Below are 23,505 nucleotides of genomic sequence, written 5' to 3'. Positions count from 1 at the left end.
ATTGGAATATAATTTTTTTTAAGTTAGGCAATGGATGGAAGCGTTCTTTGGGGCTAGGATCTTTATGTCTCTCTCTCTCTCTCTCTCTCTCTCTCTCTGTTAACAGTTGTTTTTGAAGGTGCCAGTGGATCAACTGTCTTGAAGCTGATGTTTCTCTGCCTTTGGCAGTTCTGCCCCACCTATTCCAACAATGAGCTACTTGGGTAATTGATCTGGTGAAGTTCAGGAATTTCTGGACTTGGATAATGAAAAACAGGAAGTGGTGCAAGATGCCTTTGGCTGATCCCTCTGAAGTCTCACCTTCCTTCCCCCATCCATTAATTCCTTTGTCCCATTTCTTCCTATCACTGAGTGCTCAACTTCCACAAGAGATGGCAATTGGAGCCAGTGAGACTTCTAAATCCCAGTAAGCTGCTGCTACAGTTAAAATCTTCTGGTTTTATTACCACTTACTCTTTGTACACACAGGGTAAAACTGATCAATAATACTAAGACAATCTCTGTGTTGGCTCAACCATGAAAGATAAAAAGCAAACCAGACATGATGTTCCTACAGAAGTCCAAACACCTTCCATAAGGTGACTTTTTGAAGAGTGTAGGAAAGTAAACATACACCATGAGGGAAAAATATAAAATGAAGAATCATAGACCTACCTTCCTGCTTAAGAAATAGAACACAGTATTGTCTCAGAATCTTTTTTCGGTATGGGTCCTTTCCAGTTCCAATAACTCTTGCCTCTCAGCAGTAACCATAACCCTGAATAGTATATTATTAATTACTTTCTTTTATGGTTGCATAATATATATGTATAGGCAAGAAATAAATTATTTCATTTCATAAGTTTATGATCTTCACATAAATGTAATCATACCTATGTGTGTGTGTCTAAGACTTTGTTTTTGTAATTTAGTTTTTTAAAAACATAATTTTCTTGAGACCAATCTATGCTGTTGTGTATATCTAAGACTTTCTTATTCTTTTTTTTTTTTTTTTTTTTTTTTTTTTTTTTCGAGACAGGGTTTCTCTATGTAGCTTTGCGCCTTTCCTGGAACTCGCTTTGGAGACCAGGCTGGCCTCGAACTCACAGAGATCCGCCTGGCTCTGCCTCCCGAGTGCTAGGATTAAAGGCGTGCGCCACCACCGCCCGGCTGACTTTCTTATTCTTAAATGTCACATAGTATTCTATCATTTATAGTTATTCTTCTGTTGATGCCACCTGGACCGGTTCCATTTGTTCCAGTAATGTAAACAATGATACTCTAAACATTCATGCTCTTTGTATTTCTGGAGCACACACATAGTTTTGCAAGTGTATACTGCCAAGGAAAGAAACCTCAGGTTATAGAGGATACCCTGATTCAGTGTGCTGGGTGATGTCAGATTCTTCCTAAAAGGCTTGCATGAATCTACATGCCCAGTTGCTTATGAGATGTGGTATTAGCCATGAATATTCTGGTTCTTATAAATATGTTAAGCATGAATTAGTATTTCACTATAACTTTACTCAGTCATAACGAAAATTATTTCCTTCATATTTTTATGAGTCATCCACATTTATTGTTTGAGGATCCTAATCAGGTGTTTTTCTCATTGTTTTATTGGGAGGTTAATTTTATTTTATTTAATATATTTTGAAAATTATTCTTTGAGAATTTCATACATGTGTACCATGTATTTTGATTATATTCTCTTCTTATTTCTCTAATATCCTCCCCAATGCTCCCCTTCCAACTTTATATCCTCTTTTTTTAAAAGTTCACTGAGTTCATTTAGTATATATTGTCTTTTGTTGATTACATTTGAGAAAAATTCAGTGTGTTATAATAAATAAATATAGCAAGTGGCTATGTCAAAGGTCACTACACAAATCAGGGGCATATAGTATATGGTGATATTTCATTTGTACTGAAATGTGATTTTATTTGTATGTTAATAAATAAAGTTGCCTGGGGGTCAGAGCTAATAGCAAGCCATAGCAGAAGCCGGGTGGTGGTAGTGTACACCTTTAATTCCGATCACATGACAAGCAGATCTCTGTGTGTTCAAGGATATAGCCAGCATGGAGACACATGCCTTTAATCTCAATACCAACCATAGAAGACCTGGAGGTCTGTATAGACAGGCAGTGACAAGGAGGTCATGTGGTTGGGTTTACAACAAATGAGAAGGCAGAATAGAAAGTCAATAAAAAGACAGATACACAGGAAATAGGTCTCTTTCTGAGGGGAAGGACGGCAGCGGCAGCAAAGGGTAAGAAAGGTTTTTTTAGAATCAGCTCTTAGCTACTGCTCTGACCTCTTGGGCTTTTAACTTTGCATTTGTCTCTGTGTTTCTTATTTAATAAGACGGTTACATCTACAATAATATTTAGTCATTCTGATGCTTGGAAATATAATGAAACTTAATCCCCGTTTAAATTGTTTAATGGTTGCTAATAATTGTTTATTATTACAGTTTTGGTTGTTTTTCATAGGTTCATACACATGAGAAAATGTTAACTTGTATAATTGAATACATAAGTTTGTTACAGGCCAATTATACCCCAATATAGTTGTTTTGAACCTCCCCAAATAGCTGTATTTCTACATTAAAACTCTCTCTCTATGTATCTACACATACATATACAGGTATCAATCAAGGATGTTTCTGTCACACACAAGTGTGTTATGTACACACACATTATATATAATATATATATATATATATATATACATAAGCATATAAAAATATATAATCTAACACAATGAATAGTCTAAAATTTGGGGAGTTGTCTCATCTTGGTGAATAATGCATTTGATGACTTTTCTCACATCATTTGTTTTGTCTGTTTTGTCGTCTAGTTTTGCTAACCTGGAGACCTAAAACAGTGAATAGAAACACTGCTAGCTGATACTTTATTTTGTAGCTGATTTTGTTTGTTTGTTTGTTTGTTTATAGAGACAGGTCTCCTTACATAGCCCTGGCTAGCTTGGAGCTTACTATGTAGACTAGGCTTTCCTCAAGTTCACAGAGATCTGCTTGCCTCTGCCTTTGTTTACTAAGACTTTTTAAAATAGTGTGTTATTTTACAATTATTAAAATACTATTTTTCTCTAAATTCACTTTTGTGATGATGAACTATATCATTACATTTTATTATGTCAAAGCGAATTTGCATTCCTGGAATGAATCCAAATTGTTAATTTTGTATCATCTTAAATTTTTACAACTTCTTTATTTTACGTATACTAAGAGGTTTTCTGTATCGTGGTAATAGGTTTCTCCAGCAACAAGATAAGTCAGATCAAGGCAAACTGAAAAAGTGAAAGAACAGGTTTATTTAAGCAAAGCAACTCCCAGGTGAGTTCTCCAGTCACAGAAATCGAGGCCAGAGAAGTCACATGCTCAAACTAAAGCAGGGAGCTTATACACCCTACAGGGGAAGGTGATAATGTGTCCGACACAAGCTGGGTTTGTGCCCAAGCATGGTCAAAGACTGAGCACTTTAGGTGGGGACTTAAGCTGCTGGCAACTTCAGGGGAGGAGCTGAATGCAGAACTGGGCTCTTTGGCACCTTTTCTTTGTTGGAGATTCTCTGAGAGGGCGGGGTTTGGAGAGAGAGAGACGGGGCTTCTCAGACCGTGCAGGAGTGAGCTGGAGGTTCCAACCAAACATGTATGAGTGTTTGTACGCGTGTGCAACACATGTATGCCTGCTGCCTGCTGCCTGTGGAAGCCAGAAGAGAGCATCAGATCGATCACCTGGAACTGAAGTTTAGAAGGTTATGAGCCACCATGCGGTTGCTAGGAACTGAACCCAGGTCCTTCACTTTTAAATTTATTGTTGCCCCCCCCAACCTATTGCTGTCCTTGATCTACTAATATTTTAATTTTTCTATTGGTTGGTTGGAACAGTAATTCATAACTTTTCATGATTCAATATAAGGAGAAAAATATTTACTTTATAACATATTGAAACAATTGGAGAGATATTCAGAAGTGTCTACATATACTGTTGAAAGTATTCATAACAACTAGTTTATTATAAGTAAAATAGAACAGAAAGAATTAGTCTCTCAAACATAAAATTCTAAATTTTATATTAATATTACCTTATAATATTAGAAATATAAACAAAACATTTTAAAATTATTTCATCAGATTTTTCTTTTGAGTCAAATCACCATATATCTTTTCTAATCAAGACTTAAAAAATATAATCTCTTAAAATTCTTGATCATTATCACCAACAAACTTCATATAATTTAATGATTAAAAACTTACTTTTTTTTACAATATTATTTAAAGAATCTAATCACTGCTCACTTTCTTTCCTTGGAAAATATAATATTAAAGATTTTGCTATTTTGTGGAACTGCAAAGACAATTCTAATGGAAACTTAATTTGTGAGCTGTGCAGGCATTATGGTAGCAGTCACTTTGAAAGGATGTGGGAATGTGCTTTTAAATGGACTGGTCAGCTACAAGCAGGCAGACTTGCCCTCTGCAAGGGGCTCATAAGTATCTCTCCAAACCCATGGCCCCTAGGACCTCAGGATTTGCCTTTGGTTGAAAACAGTGCATTTGCTTACGATCAAGTTAGATTGGATTATAGTGGGTTCTACATCCAAGCACAGAATCTTTATAGGAAAAGGAGACATGTATAGAGGTTATGTGATGATGGAGACGAGACTGCAAGCCAAAGGAAGCCAAGGATTGCTGGAGACCTCCAAAAGGTTAGAAGAAGCAATGAAGGATTCATCCCCAGACTTTAGCATGAGCATTATTTACCCACTGATACCACGATCCAGAGTTCTCACCCCTAGAACCAGAAGACAAAATTTCTGTTTTTGTTTTTTTTTTTTGTTTTTTTTTGTTTTTTTTTTTTAAATTTATTTTAATTTATTTTGCAATACAATTCAGTTCTACATATCGGTCACGGATTCCCTTGTTCTCCCCCCTCCCGTCCCCCTCACCTTCCCCCCAACGCCCCCCCCCCATTCCCATCTCCTCCAGGGCAAAGCCTTCCCCACAGACTGAGGTCAACCTGGTAGACTCAGTCCAGGTAGGTCTAGTCCCCTCCTCCCAGGCCAAGCCAAACAATCCTGCATAGGCCCCAGGTTTCAAACAGCCAACTCATGCAATGAGCACAAGATCTGGTCCCACTGCCTGGATGCCTCCCAAACAGATCAAGCCAATCAACTGTCTCACCCATTCGGAGGGCCTGATCCAGTGTGGACCCCTCAGCCATTGGTTCATAGTTCATGTGTTTCCATTCATTTGGCTATTTGTCCCTGTGCTTTATCCAACCTTGGTCTCAACAATTCTCGCTCATATAAACCCTCCTCATTCTCGTTGATTGGACTCCCAGAGATCCACCCAGGGCCTAGTCATGGATCTCTGCATCCAGATCCCTCAGTAGTTGGATGAGGTTTCTAGCACAACAATTAGGGTGTTTGGCCATCCCATCACCAGAGTAGGTCAGTTCGGGCTGTCTCTCGACCATTGCCGGCAGTCTGTTGTGTGGGTATCTTTGTGGATTTCTGTGGGCCTCTCTAGCACTTTGCTTCTTCCTGTTCTCATGTGGTCTTCATTTACCATGGTCTCCTATTCCTTGTTCTCCCTCTCTGTTGTTGATCCAGCTGGGATCTCCCGCTCCCCCAAGCTCTCTTTCCCTCGACCCTCGCCTTTCATTACCCCCACTCATGTCCAGGCTGTTCATGTAGATCTCATTCCATTTCTCTGTCATTGGGCGATCCCTGTGTCTTTCTTGGGGTCCTGTTTTCCGGGTAGCCTCCCTGGTGATGTGAGTAGCTGACAATTCATCCTTGTTTCATGTCTAGTATCCTGCTATGAGTGAGTACATACCATGTTTGTCTTTCTGAGTCTGGGTTACCTCACTCAGGATGATTTTTTCTAGATCCATCCATTTGTCTGCAAACCTCATGATGCCATTGTTTTTTTCTGCTGAGTAGTATTCCATTGTGTATATGTACCACATTTTGTTTATCCATTCTTCAGTTGAAGGGCATCTGGGTTGTTTCCATGTTCTGGCTATTACAAACAATGCTGATATGAACATAGCTGAACAAGTGCTCTTATGGTGTGGTTGAGCATTTCTTGGGTATATGCCCAAGAGTGGTATAGCTGGATCTTGGGGGAGATTGATTCCCAATTTTCTAAGAAAGCGCCATATTGATTTCCAAAGTGGTTGTACAAGCTTGCATTCCCACCAGCAGTGGAGGAGAGTTCCCCTAGCTCCACATCCTCTCCAGCATAAGGTGTCTTCAGTGTTTTTGATCTTAGCCATTCTGACAGGCGTAAGGTGGTATCTCAGAGTTGTTTTGATTTGCATTTCCCTGATGATTAGGGATGATGAGCAATTCCTTAAATGTCTTTCGGCCATTTGAGTTTCCTCTGTTGAGAATTCTCTGTTTAGTTCTATAGCCCATTTCTTAATTGGACTGTTGGGCATTTTGATGACTAATTTCTTGAGTTCCTTATATATTCTGGATATCAGTCCTCTGTCAGATGTGGGGTTGGTGAAGATCTTTTCCCATTCTGTAGGCTGTCGCTTTGCCTTGTTGACCGTATCCTTTGCTCTACAAAAGCTTCTCAGTTTCAAAAGGTCCCATTGATTGATTGTTTCTCTCAGAGTCTGTGCTACTGGTGTTCTATTTAGGAAGTAGTCTCCAATGCCAATGCGTTCAAGACTACTTCCTACTTTCTCTTCTAGCAGGTTCAGAGTAGCTGGATTTATGTTGAGGTCCTTGATCCACTTGGACTTAAGTTTTGTGCACGGTGATAGATATGGATCTATTTGCAGCCTTCTACATGTTGATATCCAGTTTTGCCAGCACCATTTGTTGAAGATGCTTTCTTTTTTCCATTGTGCACTTTTGGCTTCTTTGTCAAAAATTATATGTTCATAGGTGTGCGGATTAATGTCAGGGTCTTCAATTCGATTCCATTGGTCCACATGTCGGTTTCTATGCCAGTACCAAGCTGTTTTTATTACTGTAGCTCTATAGTAGAGCTTGAAGTCAGGGATCGTGATGCCTCCAGAAGTTGTGTTATTGTACAGGATTCCTTTGGCTATCCTGGGTTTTTTGTTTTTCCATATGAATTTGAGTATTATTCTTTCCAGGTCTGTGAAGAATTGTGTTGGTATTTTGATGGGGATTGCATTGAATCTGTAGATTGCTTTTGGTAAGATTGCCATTTTTACTATGTTAGTCCTGCCTATCCATGAGCATGGGAGATCTTTCCATTTTCTGACATCTTCTTCAATTTCTTTTTTCAGGGACTTAAAGTTCTTGTCATATAGGTCCTTCACTTGCTTGGTTAGTGTTACCCCAAGGTATTTTATGTCATTTGTGGCTATAGTAAAGGGTGATGTATCTCTCATTTCCTTCTCCACTTCTTTGTCCATTGTATATAGGAGGGCTACTGATTTTTTTGAGTTGATCTTGTATCCTGCTATGTTGCTGAAGGTGTTTATAAGCTGTATCAGTTCCTTGGTGGAATCTTTGGGGTCGCTCAAGTATACTATCATGTCATCTGCAAATAGGGAAAGCTTGACTTCTTCCTTTCCAATTTGTATCCCCTTAATCTCCTTATGTTGTCTTATTGCTCTGGCTAGAACTTCAAGTACTATATTGAATAAGTATGGGGAGAGTGGACAGCCTTGCCTCGTTCCTGATTTTAGTGGAATTGCTTTGAGTTTCTCTCCATTTAATTTGATGTTGGCTGTTGGCTTGCTGTAAATTGCCTTTATTATGTTTAGGTATGTTCCCTGTATTCCTGATCGCTCTAATACCTTTATCATGAAGGGGTGTTGGATTTTGTCAAATGCCTTTTCTGCATCCAGTGAGATGATCATATGGTTTTTTTCTTTGAGTTTGTTTATATGGTGTATTATATTGACGGACTTTCGTATGTTGAACCACCCTTGCATCCCTGGAATGAATCCTACTTGATCATGGTGGATAATTGTTTTGATGTGTTCTTGGAGTCTGTTTGCCAGTATTTTATTGAGTATTTTTGCATCAATGTTCATGAGGGAGATCGGTCTGTAGTTCTCTTTCTTTGTTGTATCCTTGTTTGGTTTAGGAATTAGGGTAATTGTAGCCTCGTAGAAGGAGTTTGGTAATGTTCCTTCTGTTTCTATTGTGTGGAACAATTTAGAGAGTATTGGTATTAACTCTTCTTTGAAGATCTGGTAGAATTCTGCGCTGAAACCATCTGGTCCTGGGCTTTTTTTGGTTGGGAGACTTTTAATGACTGTTTCTATTTCGTTAGGGGTTATTGGACTATTTAAATAGTTTATCTGGTCTTGATTTAACTTAGGTATGTGGTACCTATCCAGAAAGTTATCCATTTCTTTTAGGTTTTCCAGTTTTGTCGAATAGAGGTTTTTGAAGTATGACCTGATAATTCTCTGGATTTCCTCAATGTCTGTTGTTATGTCTCCCTTTTCATTTCTGATTTTGTTGATTTGGATGCTCTCCCTCTGTCTTTTGGTTAGTTTGGATAAGGGCTTGTCTATCTTGTTGATTTTCTCAAAGAACCAACTCTTTGTTTCATTAATTTTTTGTATTGTTCTCTTTGTTTCTATTTTATTGATTTCAGCTCTCACTTTGATAATTTCCTGGCGTCTATTTTTCCTGGGAGACTGTGCTTCTTCTTGTTCTAGAGCTTTCAGGTATGCTGTTAAGTCTCTAGTGTGAGATTTCTCCAACTTATTTATGTGGGCATTTAGTGCTATGAATTTCCCTCTTAGTACTGCTTTCATAGTGTCCCATAAATTTGGATATGTGGTGTCTTCATTTTCATTGATCTCTAGGAAGTCTTTAATTTCTTTCTTTATTTCTTCCTTAACCCATTGGTGATTCAGTTGGGTATTATTCAGTTTCCATGAGATTGCAGGTTTTCTGTAGTTTTTGTTGTTGTTGAAATCCAACTTTAGACCATGGTGGTCTGATAGAACACAGGAGGTTATTCCAATTGTTTTATATCTGTTTAGATTTGTTTTGTGGCCAAGTATGTGGTCAATTTTAGAGAAGGTTCCATGGGGTGCTGAGAAGAAGGTATATTCTTTTTTGTTAGGATGGAATGTTCTGTAGATATCGATTAAGTCCATTTGAGTCATGACATCAGTTAAGTCCTTTATTTCTCTGTTAAGTTTCAATTTGGGAGATCTGTCCAGTGGTGAAAGTGGGGTGTTGAGGTCTCCCACTATTAATGTGTGGGGTTTTATATGTGATTTAAGCTTTAGTAATGTTTCTTTTACATATGTGGGTGCCCTTGTGTTTGGGGCATAAATATTCAGAATTGAGACTTCATCTTGGTGGATCTTTCCTGTGATGAGTATGTAATGCCCTTCTTGATCTCTTTTGATTGATTTTAGTTTGAAGTCTATTTTGCTGGATATCAGGATGGCTACACCTGCTTGTTTCTTAAGACCGTTTGATTGGAAAGTCTTTTCCCAGCCTTTTATTTTTAGGTAGTGTCTATCTTCGAATTTGAGATGTGTTTCTTGTATGCAGCAGAAAGATGGGTCCTGCTTTCGTATCCATTCTGTAAGCCTATGTCTTTTTATAGGTGAATTAAGTCCATTGATATTGAGGGAAATTAATGACCAGTGATTGTTCATTCCTGTTATTTTTTGGTGGTGATGTGTGGGTACTTCTATACGTTGGGGTTTACTGCTGTGGCTTTATCTGTTGCCTGTGTTTTCGAGGGTGTATCTGACTTCCTTAGGTTGGAATTTTCCTTCTAGTGCTTTCTGTAGGGCTGGGTTTGTGGATAAGTATTGTTTAAATCTGGCTTTGTCATGGAATGTCTTGTTCACTCCATCTATGGTGATTGAAAGTTTTGCTGGGTATATTAGTCTAGGCTGACATCCATGGTCTCTTAGTGTCTGCATTACATCTGTCCAGGTTCTTCTGGCTTTCAAAGTCTCCATTGAGAAATCGGGTGTTATTCTGATGGGTTTGCCTTTATATGTCACTTGGCCTTTTTCCTTTGCTGCTCTTAATATTCTTTCTTTATTCTGTACGTTTAGTTGTTTAACTATTATGTGGCGAGGGGACTTTTTTTGGGGGTCTAGTCTGTTTGGTGTTCTATAAGCTTCTTGTATCTTCATAGGCATTTCCTTCTTTAAGTTGGGAAAATTTTCTTCTATGATCTTGTTGAATATATTTTCTGTGCCCTTGAGTTGGTATTCTTCTCCTTCTTCGACCCCTATTATTCTTAGGTTTGGTCTTTTCATGGTGTCCCAAATTTCTTGGACATTTTGGTTCATGACTTTGTTGGCTTTAGTGTTTTCTTTGACTGATGAATGTATTTCTTCTACTGTATCTTCAACGCTAGAGATCCTCTCTTCCATCTCTTGCATTCTGTTGATTATACTTGCATCTGAAGTTCCCAATCGTTTTCTCAGATTTTCTATTTCCAGCATTCCCTCTGTTTGTGTCTTCTTCATTTTTTCTATTTCCCTTTTCAGGTCTTGGACTGTTTCCTTCATTTGTTTCATTGATTTTTCTTGATTTTCTCTCAGTATTTTATTGTTTTCTTCCAGGACTTTATTGATTTCTTCTAATTTGTTTACCCTTTCCTCTAGTTGTTTACAGCGTTCTTCACATTTTTTTGTCTTTTCCTCTACACAAGCCTCTAGCTTCTTCATGATGTCATTCATAAGGCTGTTTTCTTCTGCTTCTTCCAATTTCTGATGTTCAGGTCAAGGTGTTGGAGGAGGGCTAGGGCCTGGTGATGCTGTATTGCCATTCATTTTGTTGTATATGTTTCTGCCTTGACGTCTGCCCATCTCCTTGTGGTTCGTTCCTGGCCTTATCCGCACACTTGGTTCAGCCAGACCAGTGTTCCAAAAGGGAAGTCCGGAGCAAGATGGGAGCTGGGGGCCGGCCTCTAAGTCTCAGGAAGAGGCTTGGGGCTCAGGGGGATGGGAGTGGGGGCAGGGTGTGGAGACTGCAGGGTCTGCCAGGGGTCTTGGAGAAGGGGATCTTTCCCGGTGGGGCTAGCAGGGAACCTGCCCGGTGGCCAGAACCTGGGGCCAAGTTGGGCAGGTCTTCCCTGGAGTGGCTGGTGCCCAGGGATGGGGTCTGGGGCAAGGAAGGGTACTCACCAGTTTTCCAAAAGGGAAGTCCGGAGCAAGATGGGAGCTGGGGGCCGGCCTCTAAGTCTCAGGAAGAGGCTTGGGGCTCAGGCGGATGGGCGTGGGGGCAGGGCGTGGAGACTGCAGGGCCTGCCAGGGGTCTTGGAGAAGGGGATCCTTCCCGGTGGGGCTAGCAGGGAACCTGCCCGGTGGCCAGAACCTGGGGCCAAGTTGGGCAGGTCTTCCCTGGAGTGGCTGGTGCCCAGGGATGGGGTCCGGGGCAAGGAAGGGTACTCACCAGTTTTCCAAAAGGGAAGTCCGGAGCAAGATGGGAGCTGGGGGCTGGCCTCTAAGTCTCAGGAAGAGGCTTGGGGCTCAGGGGGATGGGAGTGGGGGCAGGGCGTGGAGACTGCAGGGTCTGCCAGGGGTCTTGGAGAAGGGGATCCTTCCCGGTGGGGCTAGCAGGGAACCTGCCCGGTGGCCAGAACCTGGGGCCAAGTTGGGCAGGTCTTCCCTGGAGTGGCTGGTGCCCAGGGATGGGGTCTGGGGCAAGGAAGGGTACTCACCAGTTTTCCAAAAGGGAAGTCCGGAGCAAGATGGGAGCTGGGGGCCGGCCTCTAAGTCTCAGGAAGAGGCTTGGGGCTCAGGCGGATGGGCGTGGGGGCAGGGCGTGGAGACTGCAGGGCCTGCCAGGGGCCTTGGAGAAGGGGATCCTTCCCGGTGGGGCTAGCAGGGAACCTGCCCGGTGGCCAGAACCTGGGGCCAAGTTGGGCAGGTCTTCCCTGGAGTGGCTGGTGCCCAGGGATGGGGTCCGGGGCAAGGAAGGGTACTCACCAGTTTTCCAAAAGGGAAGTCCGGAGCAAGATGGGAGCTGGGGGCCGGCCTCTAAGTCTCAGGAAGAGGCTTGGGGCTCAGGCGGATGGGAGTGGGGGCAGGGCGTGGAGACTGCAGGGCCTGCCAGGGGCCTTGGAGAAGGGGATCCTTCCCGGTGGGGCTAGCAGGGAACCTGCCCGGTGGCCAGAACCTGGGGCCAAGTTGGGCAGGTCTTCCCTGGAGTGGCTGGTGCCCAGGGATGGGGTCCGGGGCAAGGAAGGGTACTCACCAGTTTTCCAAAAGGGAAGTCCGGAGCAAGATGGGAGCTGGGGGCTGGCCTCTAAGTCTCAGGAAGAGGCTTGGGGCTCAGGCGGATGGGAGTGGGGGGCAGGGCGTGGAGACTGCAGGGTCTGCCAGGGGTCTTGGAGAAGGGGATCCTTCCCGGTGGGGCTAGCAGGGAACCTGCCCGGTGGCCAGAACCTGGGGCCAAGTTGGGCAGGTCTTCCCTGGAGTGGCTGGTGCCCAGGGATGGGGTCTAAATTTCTGTTGTTTAAGTCACACAGTCTGTGATAATTTGCAGTGTTAGTCCGAAGAAACTAAACACCTACCCTGAGTGAGAACAGATAACTATATGTCCCATAAAGCTTTGTGTTCAGGAGGCCCTGCCTGTTTCCTCAGCCTCCACACCCTCTAACCGTGACAAATTAGTTTGCATGCCATGCTTCTGCAGATCCAAGATTATAATATAATGTCAGATGGTTTGCTGTCTGCTATGGTCAGTCCACAGGTAGCTGATGAAGAGAATGTTTAGGTGGTAGCTCTCCTCTTGAACTGCACTCTGAAAATTAGATGGCATTCTCACTCTCTTGTGGACTATGGAGCTACTATCCTTCTGCTCCAGTCTTCCTTGGAGAGCCAAGATAGGCTGTATCTCAACAGGAGTGTTTACCCATCCAGAGGCTCAGCTATCTCAGGCCCTGCTGATTATTCCACCTGCAGACAGGCTCCTGGTGCTTGTTGGTAAACTCAGCCTTTGACTCAGTCAAGCTTGCTACTGTGTGTACCTGTGTACAACTGCCCCTGGTGTTTTGTTTTTTTAATCAATGTGGATTTCTGCTCCCTCATTCAAACTTGGACTTCCTTATTTTTTCCATAAATTAGAAAATTTAGGGTTATTTTATCTAGCTTATTTCTTTGTTTTGCACCAAAGGCTTTTGTAGGAACACTTGAGAAAAATGAAGTGAGGCTGACTTCTGTGTTTATGTTCACGTGGTCTCTGTGTGCTCCTGTGCCTTGATAGTAGACCTGCTACTGAGATCTACTTATGAAGCACACTGGAAGCTTTTCCTCCAGGCTTACCAGAACTTACAAGAACTAGGCTGGGAGAGTTTTCAGTCAGGACACATGGTGGCCAAGTATGATCATGCATTTACATAATCTTTAAAATTTAAACTATCATTAGGTTCACTTGGGTTCAAATCCCTGCCTGCCACTACTTCTTAGTAGTGTGACATGAACAAGCCATTTATGTTCTTCACCTTCAAAATCTTCATTTGTAAAATAATATTGCCTTCTATCACTGAGCCATGGTGAGAGTTAGATGAAGTGATCCACATTAGGGACTTGGCCCATCTCCATGTGCTGGATAAATGTTAGGCATTGCTATCCTTGCTACTGTTGTTGTTAAGTAGCACAAGCCATAGATAATTAGTAGGAAGAGAAGCTAGGTTGCTCTCTGATCAGATCTGAGACCTGCTCCACAGGAGAAAATCTATGTCTGGTACTATATATCCCATAACAAACACATGGCTGAGGAAGTCAGGGGTCCTAGAGGAGAATTTAATATGTTGTTCAATTGACACAGTATTTAACAGCCAATTAATTGTGTTTGTATTTATAGGCAAATTCTACTCTCAGAATTAATCAGATAAGCCTCTCTTTGCAGTGAGTATCAGTGAATTCAGGGACTCATGGATTTTCAAGTGATGACTGACTGCTCAGTCTTAAACAAGGTATTTATATCCTCTGGGAATGTCATGGAAGAGGGGGCAGAAAGAACGTGGGAGAATGCAGTCTTCTGGGTATGACACAGTCATTACATCAATGGACTCAGAGTGGCTATGGTTATCTGTTGGGTGATATTTTGTTTGTGTTCTGACAAATAAATCTTGCGTGGAGATCAGAGGGCAGAGCTAGCCACTAGTTAACTATAGCAGCTGGGCAGTGATGGCTCACACCTTTAATCTCAGTACTTGGGAGGCAGAGACAGGAAGTTGTGTGGGGGGGGACAGGATCTTGGCCCTTTTGGTTGGAGGATCCGGAGAGGTAAGAAGTCACCGGTACTGCTCTTCTGTTTCTCTGATCTTTCAGGTTATTACCCCTACATCTGACTCCTGGTTTTTATTGATGAGATTAACTAGATTTACACTTTAGTTTTCTGCAGTGGAACAACACAAGACAGGTCGAATCAGTGATCAGTCATGAATGGGGAGGAGCTGAAGGGGCTCTACCCCTCCCTGGTGAACTCTTGGCCGCCGCTGGATTCTGGGAGAGGGGTTGTCATTGACATCTGTTGTGTGTTCGCTGCTGAGTCCACCAAGCTCCAGTGGGTAGTTCCAAATCCATGGCCACTCAGAAGGACTTGTTTAAATTTAGTGGATCACAAAACAATAAAGACATGAATGTGAGGAAGGGGTTGGTAGTGAGGAAGAGGAGAAAGGCAAAGGGTGGAGGGTAAGAGTAACCAGAATGTGTTATAACCATGAATGAAATTACTGAAGAATGAATTTTATTAATGAAAAGGTCCCTCTCTGCTGCTTTACTTTGCATATCCCTTTCTGTTGGAGTTTTCATGGCTTTTCAATAAAACCTAACTCCTGGCACTCCACTTCCCACAATGGATAGGGTTTGAATATCTATTATTCTGCTCCACTTTTTTTCATACACTGCATAAAATATAACTGGGGGACAATTTCTTCATTCCTGAAGGGCAGTGCTCTGGCAATAGTCTTCTTCAGGCTCTCACAGGAGGGCAGCTGGTCCTTAGTAGGGTCTGCATTCCTGTGATCTGCTGTGGGATGTTCTGTATGGCAAATGTGTTGCTCTGATTGGTTGGTAAATAAATCACTGATTGGCCTGTGGCCAGGCAGGAAGTGTACGCGGGACAAGGAGGAGAATAAAGCTGGGAAGTGGAAGGCTGAGTCAGAGAGACACTGCCAGCCGCCACAATGACAAACAGCATGTGAAGATGCCGGTAAGCCACAAGCCATGTAGCAAGGTATAGATTAATGGAAATGGATTAATTTAAGCTATAAGAACAGTTAGCAAGAAGCCTGCCACAGCCATACAGTTTGTAAGCAATATAAGTCTCTGTGTTTACTTGGTCGGGTCTGAGCGGCTGTGGGACTGGTGGGTGAGAGAGATTTGTCCTGACTGTGGGCCAGACAGGAAAACTCTAGCTACAGTGATCCTTACAGATGTTGCTGTAAAAGGGATGATCAGGCTCCATTGGAGGCCCCAGGGTGGGGGCATCATAAGATCTTTAACTGTGCTTCACCATGCTTAGCAGCAGTTTTTGCTTATTGAGACCAGTCAGACCCCCATAGTGTCGCTCACTGAGGCTCCAGGTCCTAACTACTGGCAGCCACATCTGGTCAATGGCATCCAGGACTGTCAAGAGGGTCAGGATTGCTCTCTTTTACACGGAGGTGAAGCAGATGTCAAATTCATAGCCAGCATCTGGCAACGCCTGTCTGCTGTGTTTCGCTTCACTGTGCCTCACCTCCTTGTGGCCCACTGGGCTCAGGTCAGCGTCATACCAGCCTCTGAAGCAGTTCTCCAGGTTCTAGGCTCTCTTGCTGTGCTGGATCAGCACTATATTGTGGGTGGCCATGGCGACAGGTGCGGGGGGGGCGGATGCGGCAGGGCAAGGATGTCTTTAGAGTCATGAAGACATAATCCACAAGACAATAAGCAAAAAATAAGTAAGGATTGAGAGGGTGAATAAATATTATTGTTATTACAATTTTACACAAGAAGAAACTCACGAGCATACTTCCCATAGGTCATATACGTATATATTTTTCACACACACACATAATGTATATGTATACACACACAGACACAGACACAGACACAGACACACACACACACACACACACACACACACACACACACACACACACACACACATATTTGGTTTTTCGAGACAGGGTTTCTCTGTGTAGCCCTGGCTGTCCTGGAACTCACTCTGTAGAGCAGACTGGCCTTGAACTCACAGAGATCCACCTGCCTCTGCCTCCCAAGTGCTAGGATTAAAGGTGTGCACCACCACCTCTCAGCAGTCATATAGATATTTGATAGGAAGATTTGTACCAGCTTTCTAAATACAAAACTTTGACTCTTAAATGAAAAGGTCCTGAGCATCAGTTAGTGAGTAAGGTGTGCCTGGGAGCCTGAACCCAGCACACAGCACAATAGGAAGAGAAGAGGAACAATGGCGATTAGAGCAGAGACCATGAATGACAGAAAATGGGCTTCAAGAAATCAGGGGGTATTTAAGAAGTCATTTATTAATATGCTCTCAGCAAGTAATGTTTTACTATGGCAGGACGCTGTAATCCAAGAATAATACAAAAGAAGTTACGTACAATAATACAAAAGAAGTGACCACTGAGATTCTGAGCTTCCCAGGGAGGCTAGAAGAATTTAACTGTCTCTTGCATGGAGGTATTCATAGTTAACTAAGAATCACCTCTTTTTTTTTTTCCTTTTTTTTTTAAAAAAATTTCTCTTTTTTTTATTTTACAATACAATTCAGTTCTACATATCAGTCACGGATTCCCTTGTTCTCCCCCTTCCCATCCCCCTCACCTTCCCCCCCCAGCCCACCCCACATTCCCACCTCCTCCAGGGCAAAGCCTCCCCCACGGACTGAGATCAACCTGGTAGACTCAGTCCAGGCAGGTCCAGTCCCCTCCTCCTAGGCCGAGCCAAGCGACCCTGCATAGGCCCCAGGTTTCAAACAGCCAACTCATGCAATGAGCACAGGACCCAGTCCCACTGCCTGGATGCCTCCCAAACAGATTAAGCCAATCAACTGTCTTACCCATTCAGAGGGCCTGATCCATTTGGAGGCCCCTCAGCCATTGGTTCATAGTTCATGTGTTTCCATTCATTTGGCTATTTGTCCCTGTGCTTTATCCAACCTTGGTCTCAACAATTCTCGCTCATATAAACCCTCCTCTTTCTCGCTAATTGGACTCCCAGAGCTCTACCTGGGGCCTAGCTATGGATCTCTGCATCCAGATCCCTCAGTCGTTGGATGGGGTTTCTAGCATGACAATTAGGGTGTTTGGCCATCCCATCACCAGAGTAGGTCAGTTCGCGCTGTCTCTTGACCATTGCCAGCAGTCTGTTGTGGGGGTATCTTTGTGGATTTCTGTGGGCCTCTCTAGCACTTTGCTTCTTCCTATTCTCATGTGGTCTTCATTTACCATGGTCTCCTATTCCTTGTTCTCCCTCTCTGTTGTTGATCCAGCTGGGATCTCCCGCTCCCCCAAGCTCTCTTTCCCTCGACCCTCGCCCTTCATTACCCCCACTCATGTCCAGGCTGTTCATGTAGATCTCTTCCATTTCTCTGTCATTGGGCAATCCCCATGTCTTTCTTGGGGTCCTGTTTTCCAGGTAGCCTCCCTGGTGATGTGAGTAGCAGTCCAATCATCCTTGTTCCACATCTAGTATCCTGCTATGAGTGAGTACATACCATGTTTGTTTTTCTGAGTCTGGGTTACCTCACTCAGGATGATTTTTTCTAGATCCATCCATTTGTCTGCAAACCTCATGATGTCATTGTTTTTCTCTGCTGAGTAGTATTCCACTGTGTATATGTACCACATTTTGTTTATCCATTCTTCAGTTGAAGGGCATCTAGGTTGTTTCCATGTTCTGGCTATTACAAACAATGCTGATATGAACATAGCTGAACAAGTACTCTTGATTGAGCATTCCTTGGGTATATGCCCAAGAGTGGTATAGCTGGATCTTGGGGGAGATTGATTCCCAATTTTCTAAGAAAGCACCATATTGATTTCCAAAGTGGTTGTACAAGCTTGCATTCCCACCAGCAGTGGAGGAGAGTTCCCCTAGCTCCACATCCTCTCCAGCATAAGGTGTCTTCAGTGTTTTTGATCTTAGCCATTCTGACAGGCGTAAGGTCGTATCTCAGAGTTGTTTTGATTTGCATTTCCCTGATGATTAGGGATGTTGAGCTATTCCTTAAATGTCTTTCAGCCATTGAGTTTTCTCTGTTGAGAATTCTCTGTTTAGTTCTATAGCCCATTTCTTAATCAGACTGTTGGGCATTTTGATGTCCAATTTCTTGAGTTCCTTATATATTCTGGATATCAGTCCTCTGTCAGATGTGGGGTTGGTGAAGATCTTTGCCCATTCTGTAGGCTCTTGCTTTGCCTTGTTGACTGTATCCTTTGCTCCACAAAAGCTTCTCAGTTTCAAGAGGTCCCATTGATTGATTGTTTCTCTCAGTGTCTGTGCTACTGGTGTTATATTTAGGAAGTGATCTCCTATGCCAATGTGTTCAAGACTACTTCCTACTTTCTCTTCTAGCAGGTTCAGAGTAGCTGCATTTATGTTGAGGTCCTTGGTCCACTTGGACTTAAGTTTTGTGCACAGTGATAGATATGGATCTATTTGCAGCCTTCTACATGTTGATATCCAGTTATGCCAGCACCATTTGTTGAAGATGCTTTCTCTTTTCCATTGTGCACTTTTGGCTTCTTTGTCAAAAATTATATGTTCATAGGTGTGCAGATTAATGTCAGGAACTTCAATTCGATTCCATTGGTCCACATGTCATTTTTTATGCCAGTACCAAGCTGTTTTTATTACTGTAGCTCTATAGTAGAGCTTGAAGTCAGGGATCGTGATGCCTCCAGAGGTTGTGTTGTTGTACAGGATTCTTTTGGCTATCCTGGGTTTTTTGTTTTTCCATATGAAGTTGAGTATTATTCTTTCCAGGTCTCTGAAGAATTGTGTTGGTATTTTGATGGGGATTGCATTGAATCTGTAGATTGCTTTTGATAAGATTGCCATTTTTACTATGTTAGTCTTGCCTAAGCATGAGCATGGGAGATCTTTCCATTTTCTGGCATCTTCTTCAATTTCTTTTTTCAGGGACTTAAAGCTCTTGTCATATAGGTCCTTCACTTGCTTGGTTAGTGTTACCCCAAGGTATTTTATGTCATTTGTGGCTTTTTTTCTTTGAGTTTGTTTATATGGTGTATTACATTGATGGACTTTCATATGTTGAACCAGCCTTGCATCCCTGGAATGAAGCCTACTTGATCATGGTGGATAATTGTTTTGATGTGTTCTTGGAGTCTGTTTGCCAGTATTTTATTGAGTATTTTTGCATCAATGTTCATGAGGGAGATTGGTCTGTAGTTCTCTTTCTTTGTTGTATCCTTGTTTGGTTTAGGAATCAGGGTAATTGTAGCCTCATAGAAGGAGTTTGGTAATGTTCCTTTTGTTTCTATTGTGTGGAACAATTTAGAGAGTATTGGTATTAACTCTTCTTTGAAGATCTGGTAGAATTCTGTGCTGAAACCATCTGGTCCTGGGCTTTTTTTTGGTTGGGAGACTTTTAATGGCTGTTTCTATTTCCTTAGGGGGTTATTGGACTATTTAAATAGTTTATCTGGTCCTTGATTTAACTCATGTATGTAGTACCTATCCAGAAAGTTATCCATTTCTTTTAAGTTTTCCAGTTTTGTGGAGTAGAGGTTTTTGAAGTATGACCTGATGATTCTCTGGATTTCCTCAATGTCTGTTGTTATGTCCCTCTTTTCATTTCTGATTTTGTTGATTTGGATGCTCTCTGTCTTTTGGTTAGTTTGGATAAGGGCTTGTCTATCTTGTTGATTTTCTCAAAGAACCAACTCTTTGTTTCATTAATTTTTTGTATTGTTCTCTTTGTTTCTATTTTATTGATTTCAGCTCTCACTTTGATAATTTCCTGGCATCTATTTTTCCTGGGAGACTTTGCTTCTTCTTGTTCTAGAGCTTTCAGGTGCGTTGTTAAGTCACTAGTGTGAGATTTCTCCAACTTATTTATGTGGGCATTTAGTGCTATGAATTTCCCTCTTAGCACTGCTTTTCATAGTGTCCCATAGGTTTGGGTATGTGGTGTCTTCATTTTCGTTGATCTCTAGGAAGTCTTTAATTTCTTTCTTTATTTCTTCCTTAACCCATTGGTGATTCAGTGAGTATTATTCAGTTTCCATGAGATTGTAGGTTTTTTGTAGTTTTTGTTGTTGTTGAAATCTAACTTTAGACCATGGTGGTCTGATAGAACACAGGAGGTTATTCTAATTACTTTGTATCTGTTGAGATTTGTTTTGTGGCCAAGTATGTGGTCGGTTTTAGAGAAGGTTCCATGGGGTGCTGAGAAGAAGGTATATTCTTTTTTGTTAAGATGGAATGTTCTGTAGATATCGATTAAGTCCATTTGAGTCATGACATCAGTTAAGTCCTTTATTTCTCTGTTAAGTTCGATTTGGGAGATCTGTCCAGTGGTGAAAGTGGGGTGTTGAGGTCTCCCACTATTAATGTGTGGGGTTTTAATATGTGGTTTAAACTTTAGTAATGTTTCTTTTACATATGTGGGTACCCTTGTGTTTGGGGCATAAATGTTCAGAATTGAGACTTCATCTTGGTGGATCTTTCCTGTGATGAGTATGTAATGCCCTTCTTGATCTCTTTTGATTGATTTCAGTTTGAAGTCTATTTGCTGGATATCAGGATGGCTACACCCCGCTTGTTTCTTAAGACCATTTGATTGGAAAGTCTTTTCCCAGCCTTTTATTTTTAGGTGGTGTCTATCTTTGAATTTGAGATGTGTTTCTTGTATGCAGCAGAAAGATGGGTCCTGCTTTCGTATCCATTCTGTAAGCCTATGTCTTTTTATAGGTGAATTAAGTCCATTGATATTGAGAGATATTAATGACCAGTGATTGTTCATTCCTGTTATTTTTTGGTGGTGATGTGTGTGTGCTTCTCTTTGTTGGTGTTTACTGCTGTGGCTTTATCTATTGCCTGTGTTTTTGAGGGTGTATCTGACTTCCTTAGGTTGGAATTTTCCTTCTAGTGCTTTCTGTAGGGCTGGATTTGTGGATAAGTATTGTTTAAATCTAGCTTTGTCTTGGAATGTCTTGTTCACTCCATCTATGATGATTGAAAGTTTTGCTGGGTATATTAGTCTAGGCTGGCATCCATGGTCTCTTAGTGCTTGCATTACATCTGTCCAGGTCCTTCTGGCTTTCAGTCTCCATTGAGAAATTGGGTGTTATTCTGATCAGTTTGCCTTTATAAGTCACTTGGCCTTTTTCCTTTGCTGTTCTTAATATTCTTTCTTTATTCTGTATTAGTTGCTTAATTATTATGTGGTGAGGGGACTTTTTTTGGGGGTCTAGTCTGTTTGGTGTTCTATAGGCTTCTTGTATCTTCATAGGCATTTCCTTCTTTAAGTTGGGAAGTTTTCTTCTATGATCTTGTTGAATATATTTTCTGTGCCCTTGAGTTGGTATTCTTCTCCTTCTTCTACCCCTATTATTCGTAGGTTTGGTCTTTTCATGGTGTCCCAAATTTCTTGGACATTTTGGTTCATGACTTTGTTGGCTTTAGTGTTTTCTTTGACAGATGAATCTATTTCTTCTACTGTATCTTTCAATGCCAGAGATCCTCTCTTTCATCTCTTTCCTTTCTGTTGGTTATACTTGCATCTGAAGTTCCCGATCATTTACTCAGATTTTCTATTTCCAGCATTCCCCTCTGTTTGTGTCTTCTTCATTTTTTCTATTTCCCTTTTCAGGTATTTGGACTGTTTCCTTCATTTGTTTCATTGCTTTTTCTTGATTTTCTTTCAGTACTTTATTGTTTTCTTCCAGGACTTTATTGTTTGTCCTTCTAATTTGTTTGCCCCTTTCCTCTATTTGTTTACAGCATTCTTCCCATTTTTTTTTGTCTTTTCCTCTATACAAGCCTCTACCTTCTTCATGATGTCATTCGTAAGGTTGTTTTCTTCTGCTTCTTCCAATTTTTGGTGTTCAGGTCTAGATGTTGGAGGAGGGCTAGGTTCTGGTGATGCTGTATTGCTCTTCATTTTGTTGTATGTACTTCTGCCTTGACGTCTGCCCATCTCCTTGTGGTTCTTTCTTGGTCTTATCAGCGCCCTTGGTTCAGACAGAGGCTGACAGATTCAGGAAGTCTCTCTCTCTTGTCCAGATGGGAGCTCTCTTGTCCAAATGGGAACTCCGGGGCAGGATGAGAGCTCTTGTCCAGACAGGAAGTCTGGGGCAGGATGGGTGCTCTTGTCCAGAAGGGAAGTCCGGGGCAGGATGGGAGCTGGGGGCCGGCCTCTAAGTCTCGGGAAGTGCCTGGGGTCTAAGGCGGATGGGCGTGGGGGCAGGGCGTGGAGATTGCAGGGTCTGCCGGGGGTCTTGGAGAAGGGGATCCTTCCCGGTGGGGTTAGAAGGGAACCTGACCGGTGGCCAGAACCTGTGGCCAAGTTGGGCAGGTCTTCTACGGAGTGGCTGGTGCCCAGGGATGGGGTCCGGGGCTGAGCCAGGACACTCACCTCTGGTCCAGAAGGGAAGTCCGGGGCAGGATCAGAATCACCTCTTTTTGAAAACACACACACACACACACACACACCACACACACACAACACACACACACACACACACACAGAGAGAGAGGAGACAGAGACAGAGACAGAGAGACAAAGAGAGAGACAGAGAGAGAGACAGAGAGACAGAGAGAGAGACAGAGAGAGAGAGAGAGAGAGAGGAGAGAGAGAGAGAGAGAGAGAGAGAGAGAGAGAGAGATTGAGACTTCTGGCTGGCCAAGTTCATTCTTAAACTCAGCAATCACCTGTGCCAATAGGCCCACGTCTGAGATACTTTTAGGAATGCAAAGGTGATTAGAATTGGGCTTACATATAGCAGACCATATATAATCCAGAGACTTGGTAATTTTTGTTTATAGTTTACCACTGACATCATTCTGTGCATTGATTTCTTTGATTACAAGTTCCTTTCTCCTTCCATTCCCATCTATTTTACTTCTCAACTTTTAATAAAAGAAACTTTCAGCTACTGATAAAGGAGAAACATTTAAATTTGCCTCTGGATTTACTTGATCTTGTGGGATTACCCATGAACTGCTCTGCCAGTTACAAGGTATCTGAACAGGGAAGGTCTCTGCTTCAAGTACAGCAGGTAACCTAATTTTATGTAGATTTCCTTTCTCCATCATAGGGAATGGAGTTGATAGCTCTCATATTACTTCTAAATATTATCAAAGGCTATTTGTAATGTGGTATAGCAATATTCAGTACCCCAACAGTAGAGAATACATACCCTCACAGAAATTAGGGATGGTTGGGCGGGTTCCTTAGGGAAGGCAGAGGGAGGTAAATACAGAAGGAAGGAGATGGTTAAAATAACAATAAGAATGTCTGGAAAAGCCACAAGGAATCATAATATTAACTATTTACCAAAAACCAAACCCCAAACCATAAC

The 23,505-nt window shown here is 42.1% G+C and overlaps 1 pseudogene; it reads right to left on the bottom strand.

Moving 5' to 3' along the window:
- Positions 1-14,826: 14,826 nt before the first annotated feature.
- LOC128098701 (phosphoglycerate mutase 1-like) lies at positions 14,827-15,800 on the bottom strand (annotated as a pseudogene).
- Between the last annotated feature and the right edge of the window lie 7,705 nt (positions 15,801-23,505).

This window comes from Peromyscus californicus, unplaced genomic scaffold (assembly GCF_007827085.1).
Source record: "Peromyscus californicus insignis strain IS unplaced genomic scaffold, ASM782708v3 Scaffold_6__1_contigs__length_162567912, whole genome shotgun sequence".
Taxonomy (NCBI): Eukaryota; Metazoa; Chordata; class Mammalia; order Rodentia; family Cricetidae; genus Peromyscus; species Peromyscus californicus.
The sequence above is the reverse complement of the archived record's forward strand: the minus strand, read 5'-3'. Positions and strand labels throughout refer to the sequence as shown.